We start from the raw sequence: 20040 nt of genomic DNA, 5'->3' as shown, positions 1-20040 counted from the left end.
CTTGGAAAGCGTTTTCTGCTTGTCAAAACATCCTAGGTGATCTAAAAGAGGGTGTCTTACATGTGAAATTCTGGTGAAACTGCAGGAATTTTTTAGGGGTTGGGACTTCTTAGCTCATAAAGTTAATGGGCACCTGTTCTGAACTAGAAGAAAGATTTTAGCAGATTACTAAAATGAATTAAACAATACTGCATAGTACATGAGCTAGTAGAAAATAACCAGACTTCCAAGGAACTGTAAAAAAGGCAGAACAAAGTTATTTGATTTATTGTCCAGAAAATAAAAGGAAGGTAATTTTGTGATACATGACCTCTATATTTTTTGGGTTTGAATGATATATGTTTACTTCTTTATTATCACAAAAAATAATAATTTGACTAGTCGTTGTAAACACTTAGAAGATGCTTATTTGCAATACTTAGCAATGATACACAGAAAGTAAAAATCACGTACATAAATTATTCTACTGCTTTGTAAAACGGAGAGGACATATAATCTGTAAATGTAATCAGCTTTAGAACAAATATTCAAAGACCTGTCAAGATCTTTTCTAAGCATTCTTAGAAGATCTGCAAAGAAAGTAATTCTGAAGTCCTGCATTTTTTAAAAAGGTCTGTTATTAGTAATCTATTGCTGATACAATGTAGCTGGGTTTGGGTGGATGGCTCTATTGCATTCAGTTTTACAACTTCCAAAAAAACTGAATTTCCACTTACAAGTCAGACTTGTTTGAAGTAGAAGTAAAATACAATTCCGTAGGACCATGGTGTGCTTCATTTACTAGTGCAACTGGCATTTTTGCTTCTGCTTGATGAAGACATCAGTAGTTATTTTCACAAATAAAAAGGTGGCATTGAGGTCCCAGAATTTGTGAAATATATCAGAATTGAATAAATAAAGTGGGATTTCAAAACAAATTTGCATTTTACCCAAAAGGATGCTGTTTTCAAATTATTTGGAATATATTCTATGAGAAAATCTGTTGGCTTTCATTCACTTAATGGAATAGCTCTTGCGTAGTGTCACTACTCTTAAAAAGTTCTGCCATATGACAGTGGACAAAAGACAGGGCACCATCTCCCAAACTGCTTGCCCCAAGACATTCTGCTGTACTGCCACAGAGGCTCAAACAATAAAATCCACCAAAGCTGCCTTTCATCTTGGGGGAGTACTGGCTAGTTTGTACAGAAGGCCTGCAATGGCTCAGTGTTTCTTTTGCACCCTTTTCTGCCTAGAAAGTTGAAAATAATGATAATGAATTAGTATAACTGGAGGAACCTGTCAGAGGATTGAAAAAAGCAATGCAGTATCCCTAATGATCTGGAATAGTTAATTAAGTTCTCTTATAAATGAGTTCCAAAAATAACTTACTTTCAGTAAGTTATTCTGAGAAACAGTCATTTTAGCATACCTGAGCTGCAGTGCCTCTTAGCAAAGGGCCAATTATCTGGTGATTGGCAGTTAAAGGTGAACTAATGAAGTTCTTAATTAAAAGATTTCCTATTATAATCACCAGTAAGTAACAGAATACTGCATATATAAAGCAGATGTAACGTTAGAAGAATATTTTCATTTTGAAACAAAGATTTTGAAAATCGTTTCCACCTTTGCTTACCAGGTCCAGAGCAGGAATGTTAAGAGTTTTCACGGGTGTAGCTGGCAGTATGCCACTATTGGCCTTTATTAGGCTGTCCTGCTCTGACTCTCTAACAGTTAGAGGTATTTTCCTCATTTAATGGGTGGCAGAATTTTTTGCTCTTGATACCCAAAGCTCTCTATGTAATACAGAAAAATGGTTTGAGATTTTGTAGGAGAATATGTCGGACTTTTAACTAAGAAACTGGCCTGCAGAGTTCCTTTAGCTGCCTGTCATTGACAGCTTCCCTGAATTTTCACTTACTTCATAGTAAGCAGGATATTTTCAATTTCTCCGTGAGATAAACTAGAATTATATTTTGAGAAAAAAATTCTGGTTTGTCAGCATGAGATGCATTGACATACTACTGAAATCTGAATAAAAGAAACTTTTCAGCCGACATTTCTCCCCATTCAGATGTTCAAGGACTCAGGTCCTCCTGTCTACATTTCTACAGCTTGACAGATGTAAAGAGTACTGCTCTGAATGCCACCTAACCACACTAACAGTTCATGTTGCCCTAGATAAAACAACCTGTTAAGATTATCTTGAGCACCTTGTCACACTGATCATCTCTTTTTAGAGCAAAATAGGCATACATTGACTTAAAGTTGATCTGCAGCCATTCACACAGACATGGCCCTGGTGATCAGCACTGTATGTGAAGAATTACTTGTTTGGCCTATGGTCTCCTTGCTCTTACATGCTCCATATAAACACTACTAAATATATATACAGCTAATCCTGTAGTTCTTAGTTCTGGTAAGACAAGGCTTGTCATTTTCATGGGTGATTTGAATTCTTTCTTCAGAACTATGAAATTCAGCAACTTTACTTTTTCCTTTCTATAGGACTTTTTTAGGACTGTCAGACCAGTATTCATTGACCACTATGAGAGAAACAGAATTTAGCCTAAGGTGGCATTATATAGGTTCTTGACTAATAAATAGGTAATTGTCCTTATATGATGTCAGGTTTTCTGAACTTTTGATGAACTTCATTTACCAATCTACCATTCTTCAGAGAGCCAAATGTATAACATTAACTGTATAAGGCCCTGCCTCTATCAAAATGACCAGTGTTTCCATCAGACAGTAGTGCAAAGTAAATTAATATTCACTGGCAGATGAATGGGTTTTTCACTTGACTAGGTGAATTTTTATTCAAAAATTTTTACTCTATTAGTAAAAGCACTAACATTAATTACCACCAGGAGAAATTGTTGAGTGTGACTGGCAAAATCGTTAATTTACCTTTTTTCTGTTCAGCATAATCCATGGGATTTAAATGTGGTTTTCTCCATGTGAAGTCTTTAAGTACTTTCAAGACAAAAAAGATGCCTGACCACATCCAGGTCACCAGAAAGCCTGTAGTAATAAAGGAATTTCTGTTCTACATATATCTATTTTGATTCCAATTAAAAATTTAGGTGGGGATGTTATATTTACAGATTTAAAGCATTTTATATTCTCATTTTTTCTCCCTTATTAAAAAATGGGTATTTTAGAAATAAGTGTTTAATTTTTTTGTAGAAATTTTAAATACAAAAGAAATTTGCAAGCTAATCTAATGATATATTGGAAAAATTTAAATCAGAAATGAATTTACTGTAAAGAAGTACATGTACAAGATTCAGAACCAAGTCCCTGTTATCTAACATGAGATGTTTCTTGTGAAGCTGTATTAACTGCTGATGAAGACTGAAGACAGAAATTTTTTGAGTGTTTCTGTACGTTAGAGATTATTAACTATTCTAGAGAGGAAGAACGAGACTAGGCTCAATAATCCTTAAAATGTGTTCATCATCCCACAAATGTGAATCTAAAACTATAGGCTTTAATTTATTGGGAGTTGGCTGCAAAACACCCAGAAAAAAAATGTGGTCATGGATAATAATCCATGAGGACAGAGAGAAATTAGCGATCTAGTTAATGAGGTTAAGCTCTACAATATCTTTTTCGTCACCATGAGATAAACCACTGGGATCTTTTAGGCAGAAATGACTGGGATATTTTTACAGAGACACAAATTAAGAGAAACAGCTTTCAATGAAAAGAGTCAGAAAATTGAACTATTGCAATGAAATTTTAAAAAAGGAACTATGGTCTCTTATTGCATTGGTATATAATTTGATATCATTCCTCACTTACTAAATGGTTCTGCAGTTGATCTTTGATTAAAATATTTGAGTAGGTTAAATCTGGTGAAGTTTCAGAGGAATAAGCAAACAGCAAGTTTTTTGGCCCATTTGTTTCATTGCAAAAATCTTCCTGTAACATAAAATATTTATAATAGAGCTGTAAGTAATAAAAAGGACTATAATCTTTTCATTCCACTGTTCCTATTTGTTCAATTTTGTCAGTAAAAATAACATTAATACCTTCAACAATCAAAGCAGATTTTAATGTGTCACATTAATACTCTTCTTCTTACAGTTAGATTTTTGAAGGGAGAATTAGTCTAGTAAGTATGGAGCTGTTTTGACCTAATTAGCAAAGTAGTGAGCTTATTTTTGAGTGATACAGAGAAAGCATTTCATTGCTGAAAAGAAGCACCAAATCAGTTTTACTTTCCAATGTCCCATTGAACTGTATGACATCATGTGTAGTATAAACCACTTGACATAATCTGCCTCTGATTTTGAGTCCTGAAGGAAGGGTGGCTGTGACAGTGCCCTTTGAAATAACATTGAAGCTTCAGCTCCCATGTCAACGTTGTGCTCTAATCAGTGCAGTCTTTTTTGTAGCAGGGTCTTCCACCTTATAATTGACCCTGACATATGCTATTCACTCTACCCCTTGGCTTTGGACATATAATTCCTGTCATGGTCAATTATTAGGTGATAGAGCCTGCAACCACAGGGACCGTTGCTTAAAATCATCCTACACAGTAAGCCCTGAAGTGACCAAATTCACATCTAACTGGAGGGGAAGAGGGGATCTAGTCTTTGATAAAACTAATATTCTTTTCACTTCTGTATAGAAAAACGTCAATTTTCATCATCCTATAAGTTACTGAGACGAATGGTGACAGTGTTATTTCTGAAACAGGTTAAGGAAAAGTACAAAAGCCCTTACCAAACTCAACACACCCTGAAATGAGGAAATTGTCTGTATGAGCATACAGTATGCATAAAAATTAGATTACACTACATTTGAAAGGCAGATGAGAATTTAAGAGTGACAAGTGGGCAAGTGCTAAAAATAAGGGCATGTTACTTCCTTTCCAACACTGCTTTGTCTGTATGCTTTCTTTGATGTTGCTTAAGCTTTGAATTAAAGAAGTACTTTTCAAGAGTCTGAAAGGTACTTCTGATTACTGTATTGATAAGAATTGGTTTTGAACAAAAAGATCTCTTCTGGTTTGCCCATTGATTCTATAGTGCCTGAGAAGTTGCACAATGACAAAAACCAGGACACCTAATCTCTGGTCTTCATATAAGTATTATGATTTTCAAAACCAAACAGTTTTGTAGTCATTGTATTTCTGCAGTAATATTAAAAAAAAACCAACATTACAACTTCAGGAATATGAGCTGAGAAGAGCAAAAGTTTGCCATCTGCAAACATTGAAAGGCAGTTTTGTGAACTACAGGTTCACTTCATACATTCTCTGTCCATAGCCAACTATGTCACTATCCCAGAGGACTCTCCCTGGTTTTTGCTGTGTGAACATTAATTTGGATTTGCTAGATGCCATCGCCTGTTTATTTGGGTTTGGGTTTTTGGTTGGTGGGCTTGTGGATATTTTATTTTTTTTTAATTTGGAGGGAATTTTGATAATCTATAGTCTTTTCAAGTGACTTTTTTCTTTTTTTTTATCTACAGGAATCCTCCACTGGTTTGTTTCACTGCTGGCAATTTTCTTAATTCTCTTATATGTAAGAACACAGCTCAGAAAAAATCTGTAAAGGACCTATGCATAACTGCTGAGTTTTACAGGTAATACAAGATACAGTATTCCGAAAGATGTGATGTGGTGATATCTTTATTGCATCTCTTAGCTTGAATAGACAAAGCTCTAATTAACATTCATACAATTATCTAAGTCTTTAAAATCCCATCTGTCTTAATGATGTATACATAGCATAGCAAGCCAAATAAATACCAAGCACATACAATGCAAAAGCTTTTAATTTAAACTATAGCACTGCTTACTGAAGCTGTTGTACATATTCTGTGTTTCAATTGTATGGTTTTCATAAGACTTGAAAACCTTCCTCCTGAAGTACAGTTCTGCATATATCTGAGAGCTGTTAGTGCAGCAACTGCTTTTACTGTGTGCAATATGCAGACAAGTAAACTTTGGAAGTGACTGATTTACCTACATATGAGTTACCTGGCGTGTAACTTTGCTCAGGTGTTTGCAAGACACCTTGACTGAACATACAAATGGATGAAAATACTTAATTTCTACTCCTTCAGAATTAAAAAAAAAAAAATAGAAGTGCTGTTTCTAACATGCATTCTTTTATCTACCCTGCATGTATCACGTGATGTTCTAAACATTATTTCACAGAAGAGTTAATTCAGCTTTCAGCAGTGTGCAGTCTGTGAAGCAAGGAGAATAACTCCTGGCTGCTTTATGGTTTAAAGCATGATTGAATATACTAACAGGGCTCCATGAAGTACTCATTTTAATATATATAATGTATTTTTAAAATATTTCATCTCTATACAGGTCTCATCCTCTCAGGAAGTAGAGCATCTCTATTGCACTTAAGAAGCTGAGGCAATAGAGCCCAAAAATACTGAGACAGCACCAGTGATCTGAATCTTGAAATTTTATTCTCTGGTCAGTAACTTGTTGATCGTTGCTCAATCATTCCTGCTACTTCAGTTGCTCTTTGTTTCAGTTTCTCTATAGCTAAAGTGACATAGCTATACCTTGCAGAGTATTTTGAGAATTATGGGAGTATACAACTGAGTAAATTACAAAACATCATTGTAGTATTTTAGAAAGAATCTTTTCATAAACCTTTTAACTCAGATGCTCTAAAAATAATTTTTATCATTTAGATTATGGCAATTAAGGGAAATACTTTTTGTGTAATGAATGAGATAATTTATAGTTACATAAATTTATAAGATTAGCTTATTTTCAATGTTTATATGGAGGTTCTTCTGGGAAAGTATTTAGGGACATCACAAGCAGTATTTAAATCTCACCACGGCAACTGATTTTTCTATGCTCTATCAAATAACATATTTGCAAAACTGCCAGATGGGGAGAGAAACTGCAGTGAGAAAATAATGGTGAGGTTTGTAGTACAGGAAAAAAGGATCAGACATTAGATACATGATTTTAACAGCATGAGGAACTTTAAACATTTAACAAACTTCTTAAATAGAAGCTTTTCATTGAGCTGTCTTCTGCAAGGATAGCAAAAGGAGAAGGTAAAAGAAAATCATACTGCTAAAGCTGTCACAAATCCTAAGCAAACACAATTAATAAGGGGTATAAAAATGGTAAATATTTGAATGATAAATCTTGTGGTAGTATAAGAGGCAGAAGGTTACTATAAGCTTTGCATTAAAGATTTCTAATAAGGTATATCCAGTCTCTCCTCCTTCCATTATGGATATGATTGGTAAAAAACAGCTTTGAAAAATTTGGTTCTCCCAGGCTCTTATGTATACTCCAACATTAAAAGCAAACATTTAAAGATAGAAAACTTGTGAAACCTCAGTGCATTTTTTAACCCATTTCCAGGCAACATTAGATCAACAGCAGAAATAATTGCTGTCAGTTTGTACTTTTTGACCAATAATTCACTGTATTTTCTGCAAGAAACTTGAGTGATGCAAATGACCTTATTTTTACAGCATGCTTTTATTAAATAGTTTATTATTTTGGCAGACTAATAAAGATTTTGGTATTTGCTTTTATTTGCAATAATATTACCACGACATAAAAAAGGATTTTATGTTCTTTTTGAGGAACAAGGAGGATAAAAGTGTTGATGGATAGTGCAACTAAGGCATCAGCAATGAGCTGGAAATGAGACACATAAATATGAAAGCAGAGCTAAGAAAATAGAACTGCACCCTTGGCCTCTCTTAAAAGAACATGCACATGCCATGGTTCATTCATACAGTTACAGAAACTCCTTTTGTTTTCAGTGAGTCAGTGAAAATATGCAAAGACTAAAATATTACCAAGATTCTCAGTTGTTTGGCATATTTCTGTAGTTAATGTAGTTGTGAAATGTTTCTAAACATGTAGAGAAATTACTGTTGATGAAGATTTTTTTAGAATATTTTCTTTGTATTTTCTTTGAAGTATAAATTTGTCCTGTTTTCTAGCTATATCTTAGACAAAGGTGGTGAAGCAATATCAGTGTTCAGTTTTCCCCTTTTTTATCCTTCAAACAGACCTAATTCTTTAAAGATCAAAGAGCTGAGACCTCATAGGCAGACCAGACAATCACACCAAGGTTTTAAAAACAAAATTATCAGTCCTGTAATTAAAAAAAGAAGCTTAGATAGCATGTAATAGAATTGATCTTATTTTATATTGGATTGGGAGTTTGGTTTCAGGTTGAAAAAATTGTGACCATGGTATTCATTCTGCAATAATCTGAGCTCCTTGACAATGGGTGGTGTTAGATGCAAGGGGTATTCAGCAGTTAGAAATTTATTGACTCAAACAAATAACTGGATATGCCTTAAGAATAATGATGCTTTCTTGATTGAAGGTACTTTAGATTTGAATTTTGCTTATAGCCACCCCTCAAATAGACAGTCAAAGCAGAAAAATATGAACAGAACAACTACCACATGAAAAAAAATCTAAACAGGCAAACAAAACTTTCCCTCACTGGAAATTTGTTTGTTCCATTTGCCTTTTCTAAAAGGCAGCCAGTAAATAGGAATCATGAAGTATGAGTTTCTTAGAAGAATAAATCTAGCAATTAATTACATGTCAAGGCTTAAGAATCAAAAAACTGCTTATGCCCATTGCCAGTCATTCACTCCCTGTCAGTAGTAGTTCACATCTTTCCTGGGATGGCATCCAACCACAGTGGCATCTAAAATATAGCAGGCTATATTGTTACAGTTGGAGGTGAAATTGAAAGTTGCACCAAACAGAAGTGACAAATTCACATTGCTCAGTGTTGCCTAGCAATAAGAAATGAGTTTATTATGAACACTTGACTCTACATCCATCGCAAGGAGGCTTTGTATTCACACCAAAATGCCACTAGTCTTACAGGCAAAAGGGGCAAAAATAGGGTGGGCAGAAGGAGGGAACAGTCGCAGTAGTTGTGAGTATGTTCTGTATTTCAAGATTTCTCTTCAGGGAGCGGCTCAGGAAGGAGAAGGCAGAGCCTGCCTCCAGCTGAACCCTTTGAGACTGCCCAGGTAGCTTGTAACGGCCTTTAATCGTCCTTTTGAATGCCCTTAGTAGTGCTGTTTCATTAGTGATGGCTTGTAGTTCAGACACTGCAAATGAAATCTTACTGATTGTTCCCAAGGACTGCTCAGTAGTTGTTTTCATTGTGCAGAGCCATTTGCTTCTGCTCTATTTTCAATTTTTTTCTTTTTTTTTTTTTAAGGGAAAAGGACAAGTCATCAGGGAGGTTTTCCCTCCTCAGACATCTTGCTGTTTTCTTTTTTGACCACTGTTTATATGGGAGAACATTTATTTCTATCTTGGACATTGGACCATGTCTCTCAAGGCATTAATTACCTAACTATTCACATAAATGTGTGTTTCTTTTAAAAAAACATTTAGGTATTCTTGAAGACCTTACTGGATACCCACCCACATATTTAGGCACATAATCAATTTTAAAAATCAACGCAATAGTTTCTATTAACCCCCCCTCCAATAACTGATCTGTTTCTGTGTTTTTATGCCATCTGCATTTTTGACAACTGAATATTTTTGACAGCATGGTCCATTGTGCCCAAGTTCACATCATTTTTTTTTTCTCTCTTTTTTTTAAAACATCATATGACTACATATGTAATAGGAAAATGGGTTATATCACACATTTTGCTTTACAGATTTGGGTTCACAGTCGATTTTTCGAACTGACAAAAATTGTAGAAGAAGTATTTCTATTATAAGAGTGCATTTATTTTATAAACGTAATAGATTCATGAAATGCTATGTAACTACATTGAAATTACAAAACAGTTGTGATTTTAGGAAGATTTAGAAACAAGAAAATAAGGATAAAGTTTAGATATTATATAGTTTGGGTAAAATAGAATAAAGTGTAGATAAAAATGCTTTCTCTTGTTTAGAAATGCTAATGCCAAATCAACTGAATCTGTGAAAATTTGAGAGTATAATTTTTATATTTTGTGTGCAAAATGCAGCTATTTTCCCAAATTGTGACTTAGGCAGCAAGCTTTGAAGGTACAAAACTGAGGTACTTACATTTTGTAAATGTTTTTGTAAAAACCTTTAGTAACTTTGGTCCTTTCTTTATTTCAGATTCAACGTGTTACAAACAAACATATTCCACCTGTTACAACAATCTGGCATATTACTTCCTTGATACGTGATGATACAATACCTCTCAGGTTTGCTGAGTAGCAAAGAGAAATGTAAGCAAATGAAAAGGTTTTCCACTTTCACAGTTTTTTTCTGCTTGGGGTTCTGTTTGTCTGAGAACCGTATGAATAGAAGCCATATTTTATAGTATTTCTTTAACCTCTGCCATCTGGTGTAGGTTAGTTTTTCCACTGCCAACATATCCTAGAGGCCCTAATACCAAAATGTTTAATTTCTAAGTAAACATTTGGACTTTATAAATCCAGTTTTCCAGTTTAAAAAAACTGAGCATTATTTTTAAACTTTATACTACATTTGCCACTACTGATGACTGATGATTAATAAACATGCGGACAGGTATAGGGGTTTAAAGACTTCTGGCTGTGACTTTTCTGTATCTGACCTCCAGAGATACCAGGTCACCTGACAACTTTAATCACCGAGACTTGCTCAGTTATCAGGAAGGGACTTGAATATTCCCTAAAGCCTGAAGTTGTGTCAAGGGATTTGCACCACCACAACCAAAACTTTCCAAATCAAGTATGATTTCAGGAAAATAATACTCACCCATGCCAAAGGTAGAGCTTTAACTTTTCAATTTTTTTTAAATTTAAACCAAAGTTGTTTCACTGCAACAGGAGAGGATTGCTGCTACAAAAGAATTTAGGCAAGTAACTAATCACTTAAGAAAACCAGAGAATGTAATAACCATATCTCTAGCAACTTCCTTTTTTCTTCCGAGGAAGAAAAAAACCACAAAAAATCATGTGTCATAATTCTAATACCAAGAGGATAAAGTCCTTTCTAAACCTACAAAAGTATAGTGTTTTGCTTTGTAGTAGGCAGAAAATGATCATATTTCCATTTGAAAAAATACAGTGCTGTTGATTGTCCCAAGCTGATTTTTAGTCAGATTGAAAAATTGTAAAGTACTTGTTGTGCTGAGCATGGGTAGGCAGACTGATTTCATCTTAATCAGTATTCTTCAGAGGTAGACCAAAGTAAAAGAGTCACCAGGTAAAAACACACGGATGATACAAGTGCACAGATTATAGAGGAGAACATTTAAAGCTGAGTATAGGCAAGTTCTGAAGGGTTAAGAAAAGATAAATAACTGCTGTCTTGTTACTTAATTCTGATTTAGGGAAAGTTCTGAAAAAATCCTTAGGAATTTCTACTTCTTTACATGCCCACTGATTAAATTTTTGTGTGCATGTCTGTTTTTCCCTAAATTTGAAAATACTAGGGATAGCTTGGTTTGCTACCTTCTCCTGATGCACCTCTGAATCCTGAGGAGTATTCAGAAACATGTTTTTGGTGTGAAATAAATTTTTAATGAAAATTTAGGAAAGGTCTTTACTTAGTGTTTCTTGAGCTTCAAATGAAACAAGTCTTAAAAATAAAGAACAGTAAATTAATTAACAAGTGGCTCTTTTTTTGACCACTGAGCTGTTGTGCAAAAATTATGCCCATTTAAATTAATTAATTTAGAATTTGATTAGTTTAATTAGCACAATTCGGTAATGAAGATTCATGTATTTGTTGAATTTAAATGATAACTGTCCTGAGGATAAATTCTTTTTGCTGAACAGTATGGATGAAGAGATGAGGTATCACCTTTCAGCCAGTCTGGGATGTGAAATTCTGTGTTACTTTGCAAGAGCACTAATTGCATTTATTTTATTATGCTGAGGTATAAATAGCAGCATCTGGGGAGTGAACATCCTCTCTCTGCCATAGGGACAGTGACTTCTGCCTGGATGGACAACTGGTTAAATTGCCTCATCAGTATGAATCATCAGAACAGATAAATCAGTGCCCACACTGTGATCTGTGTAGTCATCAGCAAAACTTGTTTGGTTTAATTTAGTAATTTTCTAATTCTAGCTTGCTTTGAGACCATTTAAATTTTTTCATGATGCTTCTTGAACCTTCTTGTGTTGGAATGGCAGCTTAGACATGCACTGAAGGATTTACCTCAGTATTTCTATGTAGCCACTGATTAGCCCTGTGAACCACCGCTCACATTTGTGTTGTGCCTGGCCTACCATGTCCCTTCAGCACCTCTTACTGATAAACTCACTCTCTTCACTTTTCATTCTCAGTGAACTCTACCCTGAATGTTTTGTGCTTGGCTAGGCATTTTAAGAGTGAATTTAGACTTAAGAAACCAAACCGTCTTATCTTCTCTCTTCTGCCGCAGTCTTCCCTGTAAACCTTTGGTCAATGTAAGTGAATTTTCAAAAGGACCGAAGATCACAATATTCATGCAGGTTTTGTGAACACAAACACCTGTGTGAGAAGGAAAATAAAGTCAGAGCTCCAGCAAAGAAAAGACTAGAATTGGTTGTTGCACGTTTGGCCATTCAGTAAACATGCAGCACAGCCTGCCATAACACTGTTGCTGTTTTTCATGTCAGTAGTAAAAATATATAGTAAGAATCTGGGAGTAATTTTCATTAAATTATATCTTTTGTCACTTCTATCTTAAACTGGGTATAAAATTGGTCCTAACTCACAATCTTTCCCAGAACAGATGGGATGGGAGGAACCTCAGACTAAATTCTAGCACACAGACTGAACTGAGCTCCTGAGGGATGAGTTCTGGGCTCTGACTTTTTTCTCTGTATTTCCTACTTAATAGCAACCTTCTCTTTTTTCCACTAACATAAATCCAATTCAGATTAGTCTGCAGCCAGTCTGCCTGCCAAGTGTGGGTTTAGGGTTTCACTTGGCAATCCCTTGCCATATTGAGTACTTTGTGATGCTATGGAGAGGCTTTAGGTGGTTTTTGACATGACTGCATTGTTATCAGTCCAATAAGGAAGAAACTCTTATATTTAAATTCTCTGTAGAAGTGAATGAACTTACAGATTCAAAGTGGTAGTAAAGTATGTGGATTTTTATCATGTGTAAATTAGTTTCATGATTTAGATTGTTATGTTTGCTGAGTACCCAAATTCTGCCCCAATAATTACTGGGGTTTTTTAATGTGATATGTATATAGCATGTATATATAACCTATTTTTATTAGGCGACATACATGGAGAAAAAGAAGAGGTACTCTTAATATTATACATAGCATATCTCCATTCAGGAAAAAGGAATAATAAACAGTCTCTGGAACTTGGCAGAAGTTTAATTCAAGGGCCATCATGGACTTTGCATAGTTTTGTTTACTGTGTAATAAGTAGTCAAATAACATTCAGAAACTGAAAGTGTATTTTTCTATAATACACATTTTCAAGCAGGTTTCTTGGCATGCATTTTGTTTGTACTGTGCTTGAAGTTGTTTATGGCATTAGTGGTTAGTGTGTTTGTGCATGTTTGCATTCTGTCTGTTTATGAAGTAATTCACTGGTACCCTTACACAGCATGTGGTCGGTCGAAGATTATTTTTGATAGCGTGTGCAGTCATGCATTTTTGTGAAAGCCTTTAAAGTAAGATGGGTTAAACCCTGGTTATTTGCAGTTGTGTAAAGACAGACTTATAGATAAAGACTCACAGAACTTAGGTACAAAAGATACTGCACCATTTTAAAGATGAAAGAGTGATTTAGTGCCAGTTTGTCCAACAATCATGGCAATTTGAGTTTCATAAAGATAGGCCAATTCTATTAATAACTAGAACATTTGTATATTTTTATTATCATAGATGTCAAAAATAATTAACAGATGACTCATTATATTATAATAATAACATGTGTGTAACTAATTTTTGAAATGAACTACGGAAGCAAAAACAAACCTCTAACAGGGATAATTTAAATCACTTCAGTCTCTAATTGACAGCTAAGTATAGGCAATACTTTCAGGACCCAGACACAGGGCTGTGAAATTAATCTGTGTATTACATTGGGCTTAGAGTGTTAGTTGATAGTTTTCATGGTGTTTTGAAAGTATGGGTTGTTCAGCATGTATCTAATGACATTACAGGAATATTATTGCAGAAAATGTAGCTGCTGAGAAAGCACTAGACACTTAGAGGCATCAGTTCTGTAAGGATTTTGTGAATAAAGTATTACTGCTTTATTTAGATGCCTAACTGCAATTTTAAGAGCATTATTCTTCCTGTGAATCTTGAAACTTAACCAAAACAGAGCTGACCAATAATTAGTTCTTTTGAAAATTCCACTTGTAAGTATGATTTCATTACTATTGTTAATAAAGTTCTTCATGGTAGGAAATTCGATTATATCAGCTCTGATTTTCTGTCTTTTGGAACAATTTACATTTTCTATTATGCTTCTTAAACCTTCCATTGGAGTGGAGAATTTTTTCATAGAGGTAACTTTTCTTCCTGCTAGAGTAATATCAGACAATTTTCTAACACTTCATTTACATTTCTCAACTGTGCATTTATGAGAACTTAAAAAACATTTCATTAAGTTTGTCTGTCTTTGAATAAGAGAATACATTTAATGTATATAATTTAATGTCATTTATGATGTGCACAGTTTTTTATCTACTTTCTGTACATAACATGCTATACAGCAGTATCATTTATAACACCATGCTGTGCTGCACAACTGTAGTTGCTTTTGATGTATAATGCTGTAACATACAGTGAGACCTTTGTTTAAGAATAATTGTTTACAGGACTGTAAGTGAATTCAAAAGACAATAGGTAAAGGTGGAATTCAGACTCTCTTAGTACTCTTCCTCCTTGTAACATGCTATACCTATGTTATTCTTAAGAAGTCTAAATTCAAGCCACAGAAAATAACATTTCTATCACTCAAGACATAGAAGCCATTCATACAGAAATGAGAAGCAAAATGTGTACAGAAATAAACTTTAAATCTTATGAGAGTAGCAGCAGGTTCATAGTGTCAGGAAGAAAAAAAATGATGAAAGGAAGCCAAGCCTGACAAACTGAATTGTGGCTCATCTGAATGTTGTTGAACTTCATTTCACTAGCAAAGCAGAGAGTTACAAAAGGGAAAATTAGAAAAAATCCCTCTTATCACTGTAATGTACTAATTTTAAAAGAAGTGTGTCTGTACTATATAAATTCATAGATCTTGAAAACTATATAGGTAGTTTGAATATTTTAAATTGGAAGCAGAGAAGAGGATTTTAATAAAAGCTGTATGGTCATACAAAGGATGGAATTTGGTGATAACTTGTCTGGAAATATGTACAAATGCATACAAAATCAGTGTAAAAATCAAAATATTTTTTCATGTAAGAAATGGCATATTTTTGTGTATTAATATGCAATAATTTATGGAATGTAGAATATGTATTTTATATTACTATATAAAGAGGTTATATGTAGCATATGGAAGAATGCACAATTCATACATACAGATATAGATATAGATATAGATTATATAGATATAGATGATATATAGATATATACATATACATATACATATACATATACGTATACGTATACATATGTGTGTGTTTATTTTTCCATATCCTATCTCTACATAGATTCCATCTTCCAGTTCATGTTTTTGTGTAAATCAGGAGTGATTTCTATAAAGTCAATGTTTAAAATATTGAAAGAGGTGCTTGTCAAGTCCATTATATATAGTAAACATATATTAACATTTAAGAGATGAGCCAAGACAATACTCAGCTACTTGTTCTGGGCTGAGTCCAAATACTGGCTCATATGCCAACTACTTACCAGCATAATATTTAGATAATATTCTTCAGCAGACATGTTTTTATGTTGTAAAAAGAGATCCATGTAACCTGGGTGTTTTTGAAAATAGAACTTAACTTTTATGTTATTTGTTTTAAGCAAGTTAGCCTTTATATCTTTCAATTTGTGTTTTCATTTCAGTGAGAGTACTGCTGGAACAGCAATTTAACTTCCAGGAAAATTCAGCAGATCTTTTGAGACTTAAAGCATGTGAGAAGTCAGGCACTGTCCAAGTGAGTGTGATATTCACAACCATTTTTAAACCCTGAGATAGAATTTTAGGGTTTGCAAACAATAGTAAAATTATTGTCTAAAATTTTGCTTTTAATATATGTAAACATCCTAAGGGATTAAAAATGTGTTCTGCTTCATTATATGTTTTGGCTTCAAACATCATTACCCTCTAAAAGTCACTTCAGTTCCAGGTGTGACAATTTGCTATATAAGAAGTCAAGCAGCTAGTTAATTATCCACATAAAAAATAAAATTCTGTCCTTAAAATGAAAGGAGAAGGGCACTTTTCATGACATTTTCAATGAACTGGAACTTCTTGCTTCAAATGATATTCCAAAAACTTGCTTTTTCTCTTGGAACTGGGTCAGAGTTTTTCTAGCCTTGATAGAATTGGCATCCTTTCTCGAAATCGAAATATGCCAGCCGTAGTACTTTTTCAGTAATACAGTTATCATGCAGAAAATCTTTGATAAGGCCACATATGCACCATTTGTGCTATAGAGATCCATGAACCTGCAAGGTTATGTGACTGTGAGTAACCCTTGCTGCCATTTGATGTTACTAAGTCTTCAAAAAGCTTGACCGTGAGACAGACTTCTTTTTCCCCCAAAGGCTCAACATTCTTTTTTGTGCTACATTTTTCAGAAGAACTCTTTGTTTGAGGAAGCTGGGCAGGGTAAAGCTGGCAGACTGGAACACTGCCCTGATGTGTTGTGACAGACATGTAATCTGCCATTTGACCACTGGTTCACACATCAGTGTTAATGTGAATGTGACACCTCTCAGCATACTGTTAATCATGCATTACTCTTCTGTCTAAAATGTGGAGATGTGGAGTAGACTTTTATTCTTTCAGAAGACTACACAAAAAACCTTAGTGAAATGAAATTTTACAGCCATAAAAAGCAAACTGATTGACAGCTGCAAATCATAGTCACAGCAACATTGATATATACATATTTATAGATCCCTAGATTTCAAAACTAAAAAGGATCATTAGAACAGTCTGCTTAATCTAACGCACTCCCACTTCAAACATGCAAGGAGCCAAACATGTAGTTCCATGTCAAGTGTGAGGAAACCTAGAAGATGACCTTCTGTAGTCCAGAAATGAGATCAATTCAGCTTCTTTTCCTCACTAACACTTTTACATCTTTTGGGTTTTGTTTCTTTTTCTCCTGGTGTTTCATCACCAAAGTGCCCAGGAGTTCATCTGCTTTCATTCAACTGAAATGCATGTACCAGATGGTGCAAATAGCCCAGTATATTTCAATCCTGTATCCATGTCAAAAAACAGGCAGACTGCTGTAGTTCTTGGTTGCTGCACCTCATGGTATCAAAGGCTGGCTAAGAAGAGTGACACTGCTTGACAATGAATAAGATTTTTCAGGTCTGGCAGGGAAGTTGCTTTGGAAGATAAAATCCTGCTTCTACTCTGTAGGAGTTGCTTTTCATGATTAATTAATTGTGTTTACTCTAATCTACAAAGGATGTAAAGAAATACAAAAACAGAGTTAGAGAAATGTGTCTAGATAGGATACTTTATAGCAACTATATAGTAACCATTTCATCACCTGCATTTTAGGTATATTATCTACTTGCTTATAATTGTAATAGAAATTGGCCTAAACCAGAAAGTTCCATATTGTACTTTTCAGGAGGCCCACTGAGATCTGTGTTTGCTGTGTGAACAGCCTAGAACTCCAATGTCCTTAGGTCAATGAAGTTTGAAAGTATCTTGAGGACTAGGCAGTGCAGTGAAAGTCTCTAGCCACTTTCATCTGATAGCACCTGCTTAGAGTTTGGTCTTAAGACTTTTAAAATATCTCCATAGTAAAGCCTTAGATATGCAAAAGCCATAGCTCTAGAAAAATGATATGAGGTTCCAAAGAGTGGACAGTTGTTTGCCTTGGAAAACAGAAACTGGAGATAGTACTTGAAAGCTGTATGTGGCATTCTTTCTGTTAGTTTTCTGACTCCTAAATGCTGTAACAGTAAGCCAGAATACAAGAAGAGTTGTGCCTTCCTATTCATTTTTCTGGCATGTTACTAATCCCACAGAAAATTCACGTGACACATTTGAACAGAAATGTGGTGCTTTCTCACCCTGTTCTCTGTCACATCTGCAAGGCTGATTCTCTTTAAGACCCCGGCAAAGTATTCCTCTGCATATTTGGGCTACCTGTGAATTTTGTTCTTAATCTTGGTTATAAGTTAGGATATGAGAATTTTAAAACATGCTGGAGAATTTTGGTTTGACTCATTTTAGTTGTCTGTGGGATGATTGGCTTGGGAAGGGATAGCACTCTTTTACCTGTTTAACCTTTAAGCTCTAAAGCTTTTCTCTGTATTTTTATTTTATTGACAAATCTTCATTGTTCTGAATCCCCAAATGTTTATATTTTTTAATCACTGAAGAGACAGATACCTTACTTGGAAAACGATCTTCCTTCCTGAACAAAGAATTCCAGGACAGAAAAGAGTACCACAGAATAGCCCATGTAGCTTAAAGAGCTGTCTTACAAGAAATTACAGTTAGTTGCATGTTCATTTTGCATTACCACATATTGTGTTGGTATGCTTGTTGACAAATCTCTATATGTGTATTTGTTTGTATATTCAGAAGCTCTAGTTTGCCTGCAGTCATTGTATAGGTGGTTTTTCTCATGAACATTGTAGTTACAGGAATATAATTTTAAGAGGAAGTTATACTAAAAAGAATTGTTTATTTAGCTAGATTAGGTAGGAACCATCAAACAGGCCATGGCACCTATGTATATGGAAAAGTGTAAAAAATAAGTCAGGAGAGAAAGGTTATTTAATGTGATAGATGGAAGCGCTATGAAGACTAGTGGGATGAAGGTAATAAGAGAAAATTTAGCCTGTCTACCTGAAAAATTCTGGACAGCAAACTATTTACACTAAACCACTGTATATTCTCTATGGGGAAATATTAACAGTCCAATTGCTTGAGATTTTTGAGAGGCCAAAGGAGCAGCAAAATACATGTTGGGGAAAAAGCTTGAATTGGCAGGTAGGTAGATTAGCTGACCTATTAGTTCTTTTCTATTGCAAACTTCTATGATTTTATGTGGGGAAAATTCCTTTTCAACCCACGCTGGCAATCTGTTTATGTTCTGAAGTATGATGATTGACATCCCTTTTAACTTTTAACCTAGAGAATGTCTCTGCAAGTGTTATTCCTACATATAAATGTCTAATGCTTTTAATAAAAAAAAAAAATGTCTCTCAATTAGGGGACTGTATCCATGTGCAAATGCAGAATGGAGATCACAACAGAGTCTGAGGTGTTATCGCGGCATGGGCAGCACTCCCACTCAGGAAGATGGGGCGTTGAGAAGGAAAAGGGAGCATTTGGGGCTTTATAGACTAGAGAGTGAAGGCAAACAAGAGAACAGTGGATAAAAACAGTCAGAAAGAAGGGTATAATTTTTGTTGAGAGGGAGACTAGGAGGGAAAGAATAGAGAAAAATGGGAAAGTTGCAATGTATAAGAATAGAGAAGCAATATAGGCAATGAGAGCTAATTTATGGAGTAGAAGAACAAGAACAAATAAGGATGTTCTGCTGTTATTATGATGCCATAGTAGCTTGCTACCTGTAAGCATTTACCTTTGGTTCATCTACATGCAGCCTTAATTTTTTTTTCATTTCAAACAGTGTAATATTTTGTAATCATCACTGAAGCACACTGCATGGATTTTTGTGATAAATAGTGTATTTTACAATTAAAATTAGCGTATCCATCTTTCCCATGAAAGTAAAGCTTACAAAAATATAGAGTATTTAGAAAACTATAGCACCCTAGTAGAAAGAAGTTCCATGTTCTGCCACCCTTTCCTGCATTTACCCCTTATTTGGGGACTGGAGATGGATTTATGAGAGGGAAAACATTAAAAAATAAATATTTAAGAAATTATAAACTAGGAAAACTTCATGTATTTAAATATTGCAAAAACATTCTTCACATGTTATGATATTAA

General features: G+C 34.6%; 1 long non-coding RNA gene across 7 annotated transcripts in view; it reads left to right on the top strand.

Moving 5' to 3' along the window:
• The window catches only part of LOC107205833, a 50576-nt gene that overhangs the window by 2733 nt on the left and 27803 nt on the right, over positions 1 to 20040 (top strand). For 6 of the 7 annotated variants that reach the window (XR_004497804.1, XR_004497798.1, XR_004497800.1 and 3 more), the window contains exons 2-5: positions 5464 to 5577; positions 6317 to 6430; positions 10085 to 10197; positions 15945 to 16036. This is a non-coding gene — a long non-coding RNA (uncharacterized LOC107205833). The remainder of the gene's footprint in view (positions 1 to 5463; positions 5578 to 6316; positions 6431 to 10084; positions 10198 to 15944; positions 16037 to 20040) is intronic. The other variant, XR_004497803.1, reaches the window with a different exon arrangement.

This window comes from Parus major, chromosome 5 (genome assembly GCF_001522545.3).
Source record: "Parus major isolate Abel chromosome 5, Parus_major1.1, whole genome shotgun sequence".
Classification (NCBI taxonomy): Eukaryota; Metazoa; Chordata; class Aves; order Passeriformes; family Paridae; genus Parus; species Parus major.
This window is presented reverse-complemented; position numbering and strand designations above follow the sequence as displayed.